General features: G+C 45.1%; 1 long non-coding RNA gene across 1 annotated transcript; it reads right to left on the bottom strand.

Annotated features, from left to right (window-relative positions):
* Positions 1 to 1,263: 1,263 nt before the first annotated feature.
* Positions 1,264 to 2,231, bottom strand: LOC139550042 (uncharacterized). The gene is made up of 3 exons (XR_011669961.1): positions 1,805 to 2,231; positions 1,658 to 1,754; positions 1,264 to 1,338 (listed from the first exon to the last, which is right to left on the bottom strand). It is a non-coding gene; the product is annotated as an uncharacterized lncRNA (long non-coding RNA).
* Between the last annotated feature and the right edge of the window lie 11,940 nt (positions 2,232 to 14,171).

The following is a 14,171-nucleotide window of genomic DNA, read 5'->3' as shown; positions in this document are numbered from 1 at the left end:
ATAGGGATGGAACGTTGTGTTTAAATCAAAAGGGATGCTGTCAAAAAGTGATTGAATTCAAATGGATTTCCTCCTAAATCAACACATCCCTTCTCTCTCTCTCTGCTGTGACTCTGCCCTGGTCCTATGTTGCTCACTACTGTCTTCAGTCATCATCGCTCTCCAGGCCTGGAGCCGGTCTAGGACACCTCTAGTGGAGTCATCAGCTCTAGGACACCTCTAGTGGAGTCATCAGCTCTAGGACACCTCTAGTGGCGTCATCAGCACTAGGACACCTCTAGTGGAGTCATCAGCACTAGGACACCTCTAGTGGAGTCATCAGCTCTAGGACACCTCTAGTGGAGTCATCAGCACTAGGACACCTCTAGTGGAGTCATCAGCACTAGGACACCTCTAGTGGAGTCATCAGCTCTAGGACACCTCTAGTGGAGTCATCAGCTCTAGGACACCTCTAGTGGAGTCATCAGCTCTAGGACACCTCTAGTGGCGTCATCAGCACTAGGACACCTCTAGTGGAGTCATCATCGCTCTCCAGGCCTGGAGCCGCTCTAGGACACCTCTAGTGGAGTCATCAGCTCTAGGACACCTCTAGTGGAGTCATCAGCTCAGGGACACCTCTAGTGGAGTCATCAGCTCTAGACACCTCTAGTGGAGTCATCAGCTCTAGGACACCTCTAGTGGAGTCATCAGCACTAGGACACCTCTAGTGGAGTCATCAGACCATCTAGGACACCTCTAGTGGAGTCATCAGCTCTAGGACACCTCTAGTGGAGTCATCAGCTCTAGGACACCTCTAGTGGAGTCATCAGCTCTAGGACACCTCTAGTGGAGTCATCAGCTCTAGGACACCTCTAGTGGAGTCATCAGCTCTAGGACACCTCTAGTGGAGTCATCAGCACTAGGACACCTCTAGTGGAGTCATCAGCTCTAGGACACCTCTAGTGGCGTCATCAGCACTAGGACACCTCTAGTGGAGTCATCAGCTCTAGGACACCTCTAGTGGAGTCATCAGCACTAGGACACCTCTAGTGGAGTCATCAGCTCTAGGACACCTCTAGTGGCTGGCAGCAGCTCTAGGACACCTCTAGTGGAGTCATCAGCTCTAGGGACACCTCTAGTGGAGTCATCAGCTCTAGGGACACCTCTAGTGGAGTCATCAGCTCTAGGACACCTCTAGTGGAGTCATCAGCTCTAGGACACCTCTAGTGGCGTCATCAGCTCTAGGACACCTCTAGTGGAGTCATCAGTCTCTCCAGGACACCTCTAGTGGAGTCATCAGCTCTAGGACACCTCTAGTAGAGTCATCGCCTCTCCAGGCCTGGAGCAGCTCTAGGACACCTCTAGTGGAGTCATCAGCACTAGGACACCTCTAGTGGAGTCATCAGCACTAGGACACCTCTAGTGGAGTCATCAGCTCTAGGACACCTCTAGTGGCGTCATCAGCACTAGGACACCTCTAGTGGAGTCATCAGCTCTAGGACACCTCTAGTGGAGTCATCAGCTCTAGGACACCTCTAGTGGAGTCATCAGCACTAGGACACCTCTAGTGGAGTCATCAGCTCTAGGACACCTCTAGTGGAGTCATCAGCTCTAGGACACCTCTAGTGGAGTCATCAGCACTAGGACACCTCTAGTGGAGTCATCAGCACTAGGACACCTCTAGTGGAGTCATCGTCTCTCCAGGCCTGGAGCAGCTCTAGGACACCTCTAGTGGAGTCATCAGTCTCTCCAGGCCTGGAGCAGCTCTAGGACACCTCTAGTAGAGTCATCGTCTCTTTCCAGGCCTGGAGCCGCTCTAGGACACCTCTAGTAGAGTCATCGTCTCTCCAGGCCTGGAGCAGCTCTAGGACACCTCTAGTGGAACCCTATTCCAATGTAGTGCTCTAGTTTTGGACAGAGACCTATGTGGTAGCCCTATTGGGCCAAAGCTAGGACACTTAATAAGGAAACGTGACATTTATGAGCTGTTCTAATGTATTTATTTAGCATGGCAACATGCAGCAGAGTACCCTTGTAATGACGTCCGTGTGTGTGCCGGGGTAGAGAAGACATCACTGACTGTTGCAGCCTCTTAACAATGTCCCCTGCCTTTGGTCCTCAGGGACTTAAGAAAAGGTGCTGTGTATGTAGGATATTTTAACAAAGTAAAAGAACCAAAATGAAATAATCCTTCAGACTTTGAAAATGTGTGGTGTTTGCTGATACGTGTTGCAATTACGAAGAGACGGCTGATATTGAGCTGGTGATTGATTCTGTACTGCTTTCTAGTGACAGGATGTGATGTCACTAATGGTCAGTCTGGCCAGTGACAGGATGTAATGTCACTAATGGTCAGTCTGACCAGTGACAGGATGTGATGTCACTAATGGTCAGTCTGACCAGTGACAGGATGTGATGTCACTAATGGTCAGTCTGGCCAGTGACAGGATGTGATGTCACTAATGGTCAGTCTGGCCAGTGACAGGATGTGATGTCAGTCTGGCCAGTGACAGGATGTAATGTCACTAATGGTCAGTCTGACCAGTGACAGGATGTGATGTCACTAATGGTCAGTCTGGCCAGTGACAGGATGTGATGTCACTAATGGTCAGTCTGGCCAGTGACAGGATGTGATGCTGACTGCCTAGTGGAACCATGTTATAGTGTGTCGTTTCAGATAAAAAGCTGTTGTGATTTAAACTGTGTCTGTCTGAACTGGCATCCTGTGATAATATAGTGCACTAGTCCCCAGCACCCTGGTCAAAAGTAGTGCACTAGCCCCCAGCACCCTGGTCAAAAGTAGTGCACTAGACCCCAGGACCCTGGTCAAAAGTAGTGCACTAGCCCCCAGCATCCTGGTCAAAAGTAGTGCACTAGCCCCCAGCATCCTGGTCAAAAGTAGTGCACTAGCCCCCAGCACCCTGGTCAAAAGTAGTGCACTAGCCCCCAGCAGCCTGGTCAAAAGTAGTGCACTAGCCCCCAGCACCCTGGTCAAAAGTAGTGCACTAGCCCCCAGCATCCTGGTCAAAAGTAGTGCACTAGCCCCCAGCAGCCTGGTCAAAAGTAGTGCACTAGCCCCCAGCACCCTGGTCAAAAGTAGTGCACTAGCCCCCAGCAGCCTGGTCAAAAGTAGTGCACTAGCCCCCAGGACCCTGGTCAAAAGTAGTGCACTAGCCCCCAGCACCCTGGTCAAAAGTAGTGCACTAGCCCCCAGCACCCTGGTTAAAAGTAGTGCACTAGCCCCCAGCACCCTGGTCAAAAGTAGTGCACTAGCCCCCAGCACCCTGGTCAAAAGTAGTGCACTAGCCCCCAGCATCCTGGTCAAAAGTAGTGCACTAGCCCCCAGCACCCTGGTCAAAAGTAGTGCACTAGACCCCAGGACCCTGGTCAAAAGTAGTGCACTAGCCCCCAGCATCCTGGTCAAAAGTAGTGCACTAGCCCCCAGCATCCTGGTCAAAAGTAGTGCACTAGCCCCCAGCACCCTGGTCAAAAGTAGTGCACTAGCCCCCAGCACCCTGGTCAAAAGTAGTGCACTAGCCCCCAGCACCCTGGTCAAAAGTAGTGCACTAGCCCCCAGCAGCCTGGTCAAAAGTAGTGCACTAGCCCCCAGCAGCCTGGTCAAAAGTAGTGCACTAGCCCCCAGCACCCTGGTCAAAAGTAGTGCACTATCCCCCAGCATCCTGGTCAAAAGTAGTGCACTAGCCCCCAGCAGCCTGGTCAAAAGTAGTGCACTAACCCCCAGCATCCTGGTCAAAAGTAGTGCACTAGCCCCCAGCACCCTGGTCAAAAGTAGTGCACTAGCCCCCAGCAGCCTGGTCAAAAGTAGTGCACTAGCCCCCAGCAGCCTGGTCAAAAGTAGTGCACTAGCCCCCAGCACCCTGGTCAAAAGTAGTGCACTAGCCCCCAGCATCCTGGTCAAAAGTAGTGCACTAGCCCCCAGCACCCTGGTCAAAAGTAGTGCACTAGCCCCCAGCAGCCTGGTCAAAAGTAGTGCACTAGCCCCCAGCAGCCTGGTCAAAAGTAGTGCACTAACCCCCAGCACCCTGGTCAAAAGTAGTGCACTAGCCCCCAGCACCCTGGTCAAAAGTAGTGCACTAGCCCCCAGCACCCTGGTCAAAAGTAGTGCAATATTTAGCTGCATTTACACAGGCAGCTGAATTCTGATCTGTTCCCCAATTTTTGACAAAAAAGCTAATCTAGTTGATCAAAAGACGCAATTAGTGGGAAGAATATTAGAATTGAGCTGGCTGTGTAAAGGCAGCCATATTGAATATGTTGTTTCAGATGCAGTGTGTTCTATCCATTCAGTCAGCAGGTTAACAAATCCAACATCTGTCTTCACTTTCACACCTTTATACAGATCATTCAGGGAGTATTCAGACCCCTTCCCCCTTTTCCGCTTTTTGTTACGTTACAGACTTATTCTAAAATTGATTAAATATACACTGCTCAAAAAAATAAAGGGAACACTTAAACAACACAATGTAACTCCAAGTCAATCACACTTCTGTGAAATCAAGCTGTCCACTTAGGAAGCAACACTGATTGACAATAAATTTCACATGCTGTTGTGCAAATGGAATAGACAACAGGTGGAAATTATAGGCAATTAGCAAGACACCCCCAATAAAGGAGTGGTTCTGCAGGTGGTGACCACAGACCACTTCTCAGTTCCTATGCTTTCTGGCTGATGTTTTGGTCACTTTTGAATGCTGGTGTGTGCTCGCCAGAGGTAGCCTGACTGCCATTAGGTACCGAGATGAGATCCTCAGACCCCTTATGAGACCATATGCTGGTGCGGTTGGCCCTGGGTTCCTCCTAATGCAAGACAATGCTAGACCTCATGTGGCTGGAGTGTGTCAGCAGTTCCTGCAAGAGGAAGGCATTGATGCTATGGACTGGCCCGCCCGTTCCCCAGACCTGAATCCAATTGAGCACATCTGGGACATCATGTCTCGCTCCATCCACCAACGCCACGTTGCACCACAGACTGTCCAGGAGTTGACAGATTCTTTAGTCCAGGTCTGGGAGGAGATCCCTCAGGAGACCATCCGCCACCTCCTCAGGAGCATGCCCAGGCGTTGTAGGGAGGTCATACAGGCACGTGGAGGCCACACACACTACTGAGCCTCATTTTGACTTGTTTTAAGGACATTACATCAAAGTTGGATCAGCCTGTAGTGTGGTTTTCCACTTTAATTTTGAGTGTGACTCCAAATCCAGACCTCCATGGGTTGATACACTTTATTTCCATTGATCATTTTTGTATGATTTTGTTGTCAGCACATTCAACTATGTAAAGAAAAAAGTATTTAATAAGAATATTTCATTCAGATCTAGGATGTGTTATTTTAGTGTTCCCTTAATTTTTTTGAGCAGTGTCTAAAAATGATCATCAATCTACACACAACACCCCATAGTGACAAAGCGAAAACAGGTTTTTAGAAATGTTTGCTAATTTATTAAAAGTATGAAACTGAAATACCTAATTTACATAAGTACTCAGACTTTGCTATGAGACCTGAAATTGAGCTCAGGTGCATCCTGTTTCCATTGATCATCCTTGAGATGTTTCTACAGCTTGATTGGTGTCCACCTGTGGTAAATTCAATTGATTGGACATGATTTGGAAAGGCACACACCTGTCTATATAAGGTCCCACGGTTGACAGTGCATGTCAGAGAAAACACCAAGCTGTGAGATCAAAGAAATTGTCCGTAGAGCTCCAAGACAGGATAGTATCGAGGCACAGATCTGGGGAAGGGTACCAAAAAAATTCTGCAGCATTGAAGGTCCCCAAGAACACAGTGGCCTCCATCATTCTTAAATGGAAGAAGTTTGGAGCCACCAAGACTCTTTCTAGAGCTGTCTGCCCAGCCATCGGGGGAGAAGGGCCTTGGTCAAGGAGGTGACCAAGAACCCGATGGTCATTCTGTGGACATGGGAGTACCTTCCAGAAGGACAACCATCTCTGCAGTACTCCAAGGATCAGGCCTTTATGGTAGAGTGGCCAGACAGAAGCCACTCCTCAGTAAAAGTTTGCCAAAAGGGACCTAAAGGACTCAGACCATGAGAAACAAGATTCTCTGGTCTGATGAAACCAAGATTGAACTCTTTGGCCTGAATGCAAAGCGTCACGTCTGGAGGAAACCTGGCACCGTCCCTACAGTGAAGCATGGTTGTGGCAGCATCATGCTGTGGGTATGTTTTTCAGCGGCAGGGACTAGGAGACTAGTCAGGATCGAGGGAAAGATGAACGGAGCAAAGTACAGACAGATCCTTGATGAAAACCTGCTCAGGACCTCAGACTGGGGCGAAGGTTCACCTTCCAACAGGACAACAACCCTAAGCACACAGCCAAGACAACGTAGGAGTGGCTTCAGGACAAGTCTCTGAATGTCCTTGACTGGCCCAGCCAGAGCCTAGACTTGAACCCAATCGAACATCTCTGGAGAGACCTGAAAATAGCTGTGCAGCGACGCTCCCCATCCAACCTGACAGAGCTTGAGGGGATCTGCAGAGAAGAATAGGAGAAACTCCCCAAATACAGGTGTGCCAAGCTTGTAGCGTCATACCCAAGAAGACTCAATGCTGTAATCGCTGCCAAAGGTGCTTCAACAAAGTACTGAGTAAAGGGTCTGAATACTTATGTCAATGTGATATTTCAGTTTTGTATTTTTAATAAATGTGCAAACATTTCTAAAAACCTGTTTTTACTTTGTCATTATGGGGTATTGTGTGTAGATTGATGAGGCGGGGGAAACTATTAAATCAATTTTAGAAGAAGGCTGTAACGTAACATTCTGGGGGAAAAGTCAAGGGATACTTTCTTAATGCACTGTATGTCTTGTATGGAAGTCTATGGATCACATTACATGTGAGTCATTTAGCAGACTCTCTGATCCAGAGCCACTACAGTAGGGAGTCATTTAGCAGACTCTTATCCAGAGAGACTACAGTAGGGAGTCATTTAGCAGACTCTCTGATCCAGAGCCACTACAGTAGGGAGTCATTTAGCAGACTCTCTGATCCAGAGCCACTACAGTAGTGAGTCATTTAGCAGACTCTCTTATCCAGAGCCACTACAGTAGGGAGTCATTTAGCAGAATCTCTGATCCAGAGCCACTACAGTAGTGAGTCATTTAGCAGACTCTCTTATCCAGAGCCACTACAGTAGGGAGTCATTTAACATACTCTCTGATCCAGAGCCACTACAGTAGGGAGTCATTTAGCAGACTCTCTGATCCAGAGCCACTACAGTAGGGAGTCATTTAACATACTCTCTGATCCAGAGCCACTACAGTAGGGAGTCATTTAGCAGACTCTCTGATCCAGAGCCACTACAGTAGGGAGTCATTTAACAGACTCTGATCCAGAGCCACTACAGTAGGGAGTAATTTAGCAGACTCTCTGATCCAGAGCCACTACAGTAGGGAGTCATTTAGCAGACTCTCTGATCCAGAGCCACTACAGTAGGGAGTCATTTAACATACTCTCTGATCCAGAGCCACTACAGTAGGGAGTCATTTAGCAGACTCTCTGATCCAGAGCCACTACAGTAGTGAGTCATTTAACAGACTCGCTGATCCAGAGCCACTACAGTAGTGAGTCATTTAGCAGACTCTCTGATCCAGAGCCACTACAGTAGGGAGTCATTTAACATACTCTCTGATCCAGAGCCACTACAGTAGGGAGTCAGTTAGCAGACTCTCTGATCCAGAGCCACTACAGTAGGGAGTCATTTAACAGACTCTCTGATCCAGGGTGAACAGGCAGTGGCTCGGGTGGTTGTTGTCCTTGATGATCTTCTTGGCCTCCCTGTGGCATCGGGTGGTGTAGGTTTCCTGGAGGGCAGGTAGTTTGCCCCCGGTCCGGTGATGCGTTGTGCAGACCTCACTACCCTCTGGAGAGCCTTACGGTTGTGGGCGGAGCAGTTGCCGTACCAGGTGGTGATACAGCCTGACAGGATGCTCTCGATTGTACATCTGTAAAAGTTTGAGTGTTTTCGGTGACAAACCGAATTTCTTCAGCCTCCTGAGGTTGAAGAGGCGCTGCTGCGCCTTCTTCACAACGCTGTCTGTGTGGGTGGACCATTTCAGTTTGTCCGTGATGTGTACGCCGAGGAACTTAAAACTTACTAACCTCTCCACTACTGTCCCGTCGATGTGGATAGGGGGGTGCTCCCTCTGCTGTTTCCTGAAGTCCACGATCATGTCCTTTGTTTTGTTGACGTTGAGTGTGAGGTTATTTTCCTGACACCACACTCCGAGGGCCCTCACCTCCTCCCTGTAGGCCGTCTCGTCGTTGTTGGTAATCAAGCCTACCACTGTAGTATCGTCTGCAAACTTGATGATTGAGTTGGAGGCGTGCATGGCCACGCAGTCGTGGGAGAACAGGGAGTACAGGAGAGGGCTGAGAACGCACCCTTGTTGGGCCCCAGTGTTGAGGATTAGCGGGGTGGAGATGTTGTTTGTTACCTACCCTCACCACCTGGGGGCGGCCCGTCAGGAAGTCCAGGACTCTGCCATTTGTTTAGGTTTAATTATCTTTAAAAATAATCATTGGTGATTATACTAACCCTGACCATTGTGATCTTAAGGTGACGCTCTCTAACCTTAAGTTATTTAATTCAACGTCACCTAATCATTTTGTAGCCATTACTTTAATGGCTGGCTGACAAATGTTTTGGTGATTAGGAAAAATCCAGTCTTTTTGAAATTGGTCCATTGCTGATGCCCTCAAGCAGACACCAACCATATTTCAGTAGGCCCCCTACTATAATAGAAATGTCTCCGTAAATAGTGGAACTAGACACCATCTATTAAGGCTGGGAGCCTGAGGCTTTAATACTTCACCATCTATAAAGGCTTTAATACTTCACCATCTATAAAGGCTGGGAGCCTAAGGCTTTAATACTTCACCATCTATAAAGGCTTTAATACTTCACCATCTATAAAGGCTGGGAGCCTAAGGCTTTAATACTTCACCATCTATAAAGGCTGGGAGCCTAAGGCTTTAATACTTCACCATCTATAAAGGCTTTAATACTTCACCATCTATAAAGGCTTTAATACTTCACCATCTATAAAGGCTGGGAGCCTAAGGCTTTAATACTTCACGATCTATAAAGGCTGGGAGCCTAAGGCTTTAATACTTCACCATCTATAAAGGCTGGAAGCCTGAGGCTTTAATACTTCACCATCTATAAAGGCTTTAATACATCACCATCTATAAAGGCTTTAATACTTCACCATCTATAAAGGCTTTAATACTTCACCATCTATAAAGGCTTTAATACATCACCATCTATAAAGGCTTTAATACATCACCATCTATAAAGGCTTTAATACTTCACCATCTATAAAGGCTTTAATACTTCACCATCTATAAAGGCTTTAATACTTCACCATCTATAAAGGCTGGGAGCCTAAGGCTTTAATACTTCACCATCTATAAAGGCTTTAATACTTCACCATCTATAAAGGCTGGGAGCCTGAGGCTTTAATACTTCACCATCTATAAAGGCTTTAATACTTCACCATCTATTAAGGCTGGTAACCTAAGGCTTTAATACTTCACCATCTATAAAGGCTTTAATACTTCACCATCTATAAAGGCTTTAATACTTCACCATCTATAAAGGCTGGGAGCCTAAGGCTTTAATACTTCACCATCTATAAAGGCTTTAATACTTCACCATCTATAAAGGCTTTAATACTTCACCATCTATAAAGGCTTTAATACTTCACCATCTATTAAGGCTGGTAACCTAAGGCTTTAATACTTCACCATCTATAAAGGCTTTAATACTTCACCATCTATAAAGGCTTTAATACTTCACCATCTATAAAGGCTGGGAGCCTAAGGCTTTAATACTTCACCATCTATAAAGGCTGGGAGCCTGAGGCTTTAATACTTCACCATCTATAAAGGCTTTAATACTTCACCATCTATTAAGGCTGGTAACCTAAGGCTTTAATACTTCACCATCTATAAAGGCTTTAATACTTCACCATCTATAAAGGCTTTAATACTTCACCATCTATAAAGGCTTTAATACTTCACCATCTATAAAGGCTTTAATACTTCACCATCTGACAGCGGTCAGGAGACCAGTGTCTCCTGACCGCTCCTGTCTCAGCCTCCAGTATTTATGCTGCAGTAGTTTGTGTCGGGGGGCTAGGGTCAGTTGGTTACCTGGAGTACTTCTCCTGTCTTATCCAGTGTCCTGTGTGAATTTAAGTATGCTCTCTCTAATTCTCTCGTTCTCTCTTTCTCTCTGTGAACCTGAGCCCTAGGACCATACGTCAGGACTACCGGGCATGATGACACCTTGCTGTCCCCAGTCCGCCTGGCCTTGCTGCTATTCCAGTTTCAACTGTTCTGCCTGTGGTTACGGAACCCCTACCTGTCCCAGACCTGCTGTTTTCAACTCTTAATGATCGGCTATGAAAAGCCAACTGAGATTTATTCCTGATTATTATTTGACCATGCTTGTCATTTATGAACATTTTGAAAATCTTGGCTCTCTCTAATTTTCTCCTTCTCTCTTTCTTTCTCTCGGAGGACCTGAGCCCTAGGACCATACGTCGGGACTACCGGCCGTGGTGACTCCTTGCTGTCCCCAGTCCGCCTGGCCTTGCTGCTATTCCAGTTTCAACTGTTCTGCCTGCGGTTATGGAACCCCTACCTGTCCCAGACCTGCTGTTTTCAACTCTTAATGATCGGCTATGAAAAGCCAACAGATTTATTCCTGATTATTATTTGACCATGCTTGTCATTTATGGAAATTTTGAAAATCTTGGCTCTCTCTAATTTTCTCCTTCTCTCTTTCTTTCTCTCGGAGGACCTGGGCCCTAGGACCATGCGTCGGGACTGCCGCCCGTGGTGACTCCTTGCTGTCCCCAGTCCGCCTGGCCTTGCTGCTATTCCAGTTTCAGCTGTTCTGCCTGCGGTTATGGAACCGCCACCTGTCCCAGACCTGTTGTTTTTCAACTCTTGATGATCGGCTATGAAAAGCCAACTGAAAATTATTCATGATTATTATTTGACCATGCTTGTCACTTATGAACATTTTTGAACATCTTGGCATAGTTCTGTTATAATCTCCACCCGGCACAGCCAGAAGAGGACTGGCCACCCCTCATAGCCTGGTTCCTCTCTAGGTTTCTTCCTAGGTTTTGGCCTTTCTAGGGAGTTTTTCCTAGCCACCGTGCTTCTACACCTGCATTACTAGCTGTTTGGGGTTTTAGGCTGGGTGTCTGTACAGCACTTCGAGATATTAGCTGATGTACGAAGGGCTATATAAAATAAAATTGATTGATTGATTGATCTATAAAGGCTTTAATGCTTCACCATCTATAAACATTTACATTTAAGTCATTTAGCAGACGCTCTTATCCAGAGCGACTTACAAATTGGAAAGTTCATACATATTCATCCTGGTCCCCCCGTGGGGAATGAACCCACAACCCTGGCGTTGCAAGCGCCATGCTCTACCAACTGAGCCACACGGGACCATGTTTCCACCGCACAGGTAGCTTTCACAAAACCGACAAAATAGAGATAAAATTAGTCACTAACCAAGAAACAACTTCATCAGATGACAGTCTTATAACATGTTATACAATACATTTATGTTTTGTTCGAAAATGTGCATATTTGAGGTATAAATCATAGTTTTACATTGCAGCCACCATCAAAAATAGCACCAAAGCAGCCAGAATAATTACCGAGAGCAACGTGAAATACATAAATTCTCATCATAAAACATTTATGAAAAATACATGGTGTACAGCAAATGAAAGATAAACATCTTGTGAATCCAGCCAATATTTCCGATTTTTTAAGTGTTTTACAGCGAAAACACAATATAGAATTATATTAGCTTACCACAATAGCCAAACACACAAACGCATTTATTCACCGCAAAGGTAGCTTTCGCAAAATCCAGCAAAAGATATAAAATTAATCACTAACCTTTGGACAACTTCATCAGATGGCAGTCTTATAACATCATGTTATACAATACATTTATGTTTTGTTCGAAAATGTGCATATTTAGAGCTGCAAATCCTGGTTATACATTGTGAATATGTAGCAACATTTCCCCAGAATGTCCAGAGATATTTTGGAACTCATCATAAACTTTACATAAAAATACTTGTTGTATGGCAAATGAAAGATATACTGGTTCTTAATGCAACCGCTGTGTTAGATTTTTTTAAATAACTTTACTACAACATACAAAAAGCATTATTGTGAGACAGCGCTCACATATTCTACCCCCTGTTGGAGTGAACATATTCCACAGAAATACGAAATAACATCATAAATTGTGTCTTACTTTTGCTGAGCTTCCATCAGAATGTTGTACAAGGAGTCCTTGGTCCAGAATAAATCGTTGTTTGGTTTTAGAATGTCCATTTCTTCTGTCGAATTCGCGCCACAATGCTAGCCAAGGTTGCTAACATTCCCACCCTCTCTTGGCGCAAAGAACAGAAAACTCCAAAAGTCCCAATAAACGTTGAATAAACTGATAAAACTCGGTTGAAAAAACCTACTTTATGATGTTATTATCATATGTATCAAATAAAATCAGAGCCGGAGATATTCGCCGTGTATACCGAACGCTTTTCAGAAGACAATGTCGAGCTCCCATTGTCGTATGAAGTGCATGCATATCGATAAATAAAAGCCGTCGAAGACAAAGCAAATACCGGACCTGTCACTCCAAAAGCTCTTGTTCGGCCTCAGATCAAGCTAGACACCCCATTCCACCTTCCACTGCCTGTTGACATCTAGTGGAAGGCGTATGAAGTGCATGCATATCGATAAATAAAAGCCAGTTGAATAGGCAGGCCCTGAAACAGAGCCTCGTGTTCAGATTTTTAACTTCCTGTATGGAAGTTTGTTGCCAAATGAGTTCTGTTTTACTCACAGATATAATTCAAACAGTTTTAGAAACTTGAGAGTGTTTCCTATCCAATAGTAATAATAATATGCATATTGTATGATCTAGAACAGAGTACGAGGCCGTTTCATTTGGGCACGATTTTTTCCAAAGTGAAAACAGCGCCTCCGTATTGACAAGAAGTTTTAATTAGAATAAATGGCAGTAGAGGCACGTGATGCATTTCCTGCCTTTACTTATGCAGGAAAATACAAGTTATGTGATGCATCAGAAATTGTGTCATGAAATTATAGTTAACATCAAATATTGTCATATAAATACAGTTTATAGGTGTTTTACACATATTGTCTGTATAAATAGCCTCTCAAATATATGTAAACGGACATTAAATGTCTCAGATTTTCTTTTCTTAGAAAGCTGTGAGTGCTATTATATGAGTACATTTACATGCACACTAATAATTCGATATTAAACTGATTATGGCAGAGTATGGAAATAGTAATGTAAACACCTTGCTCTGCTTATCTTAATTGGCATGAGGTCAAAATCGAAGTAAGCATACGCCGATTAAAACACCTGCTTTTCTGAGCCATCTTTCGAATTATTAGGACACGTAAACAGCTTATTCAGCATTCCAACTGTGTATTTGATCTGCGTATGTGCCAGAACCGGTAGCGCAAGCCTCCCTCTTATGCGCGAGTGAAGTGAGTTCGGGAAAACGGAAAGTATGCATTTTAGAAATAGTTTTCACATACAAATGTTATATGTCCGAACTCAGAATCAAATAGGCTTCGCAAAAACAACATGGTCACTGGTGGAACGTTTATTTACATTGGCGATTTCCTGCATTTATTTAAGTCCCATCAGGTAGCCTGATTTCAGATGTGTCCATGTAAACAGGATTATTAGGGAAATCATTATTCTTGCGAAGCATGTAAACGTTTTAAACAAACTATTATATACTGAACAAAAATATAAACGCAACGTGTAAGTTGTTGTTCACATGTTTCATGAGCTGAAATAAAGAGGCCAGAAATGTTCCATATGCAAAAAAAGGTTATTTCTCAAAAATTGTTTACATCCATGTTAGTGTTGCCAAGATAATCTATCCACCTGACAGTTGTGGCATATCAAAAAGCATGATCATTACACAGGTACACCTTGTACTGGGGACAATAAAAGGCCACTCTAAAATGTGCAGTTTTGTCACATAACACAATGCCACAGATGTCTCAAGTTTTGATGGAGCGTGCAAGTGACATGCTGACTGCATGAATGT

Source organism: Salvelinus alpinus, chromosome 23 (genome assembly GCF_045679555.1).
Source record: "Salvelinus alpinus chromosome 23, SLU_Salpinus.1, whole genome shotgun sequence".
In the NCBI taxonomy this organism is placed as follows: domain Eukaryota; kingdom Metazoa; phylum Chordata; class Actinopteri; order Salmoniformes; family Salmonidae; genus Salvelinus; species Salvelinus alpinus.
The sequence above is the reverse complement of the archived record's forward strand: the minus strand, read 5'-3'. Positions and strand labels throughout refer to the sequence as shown.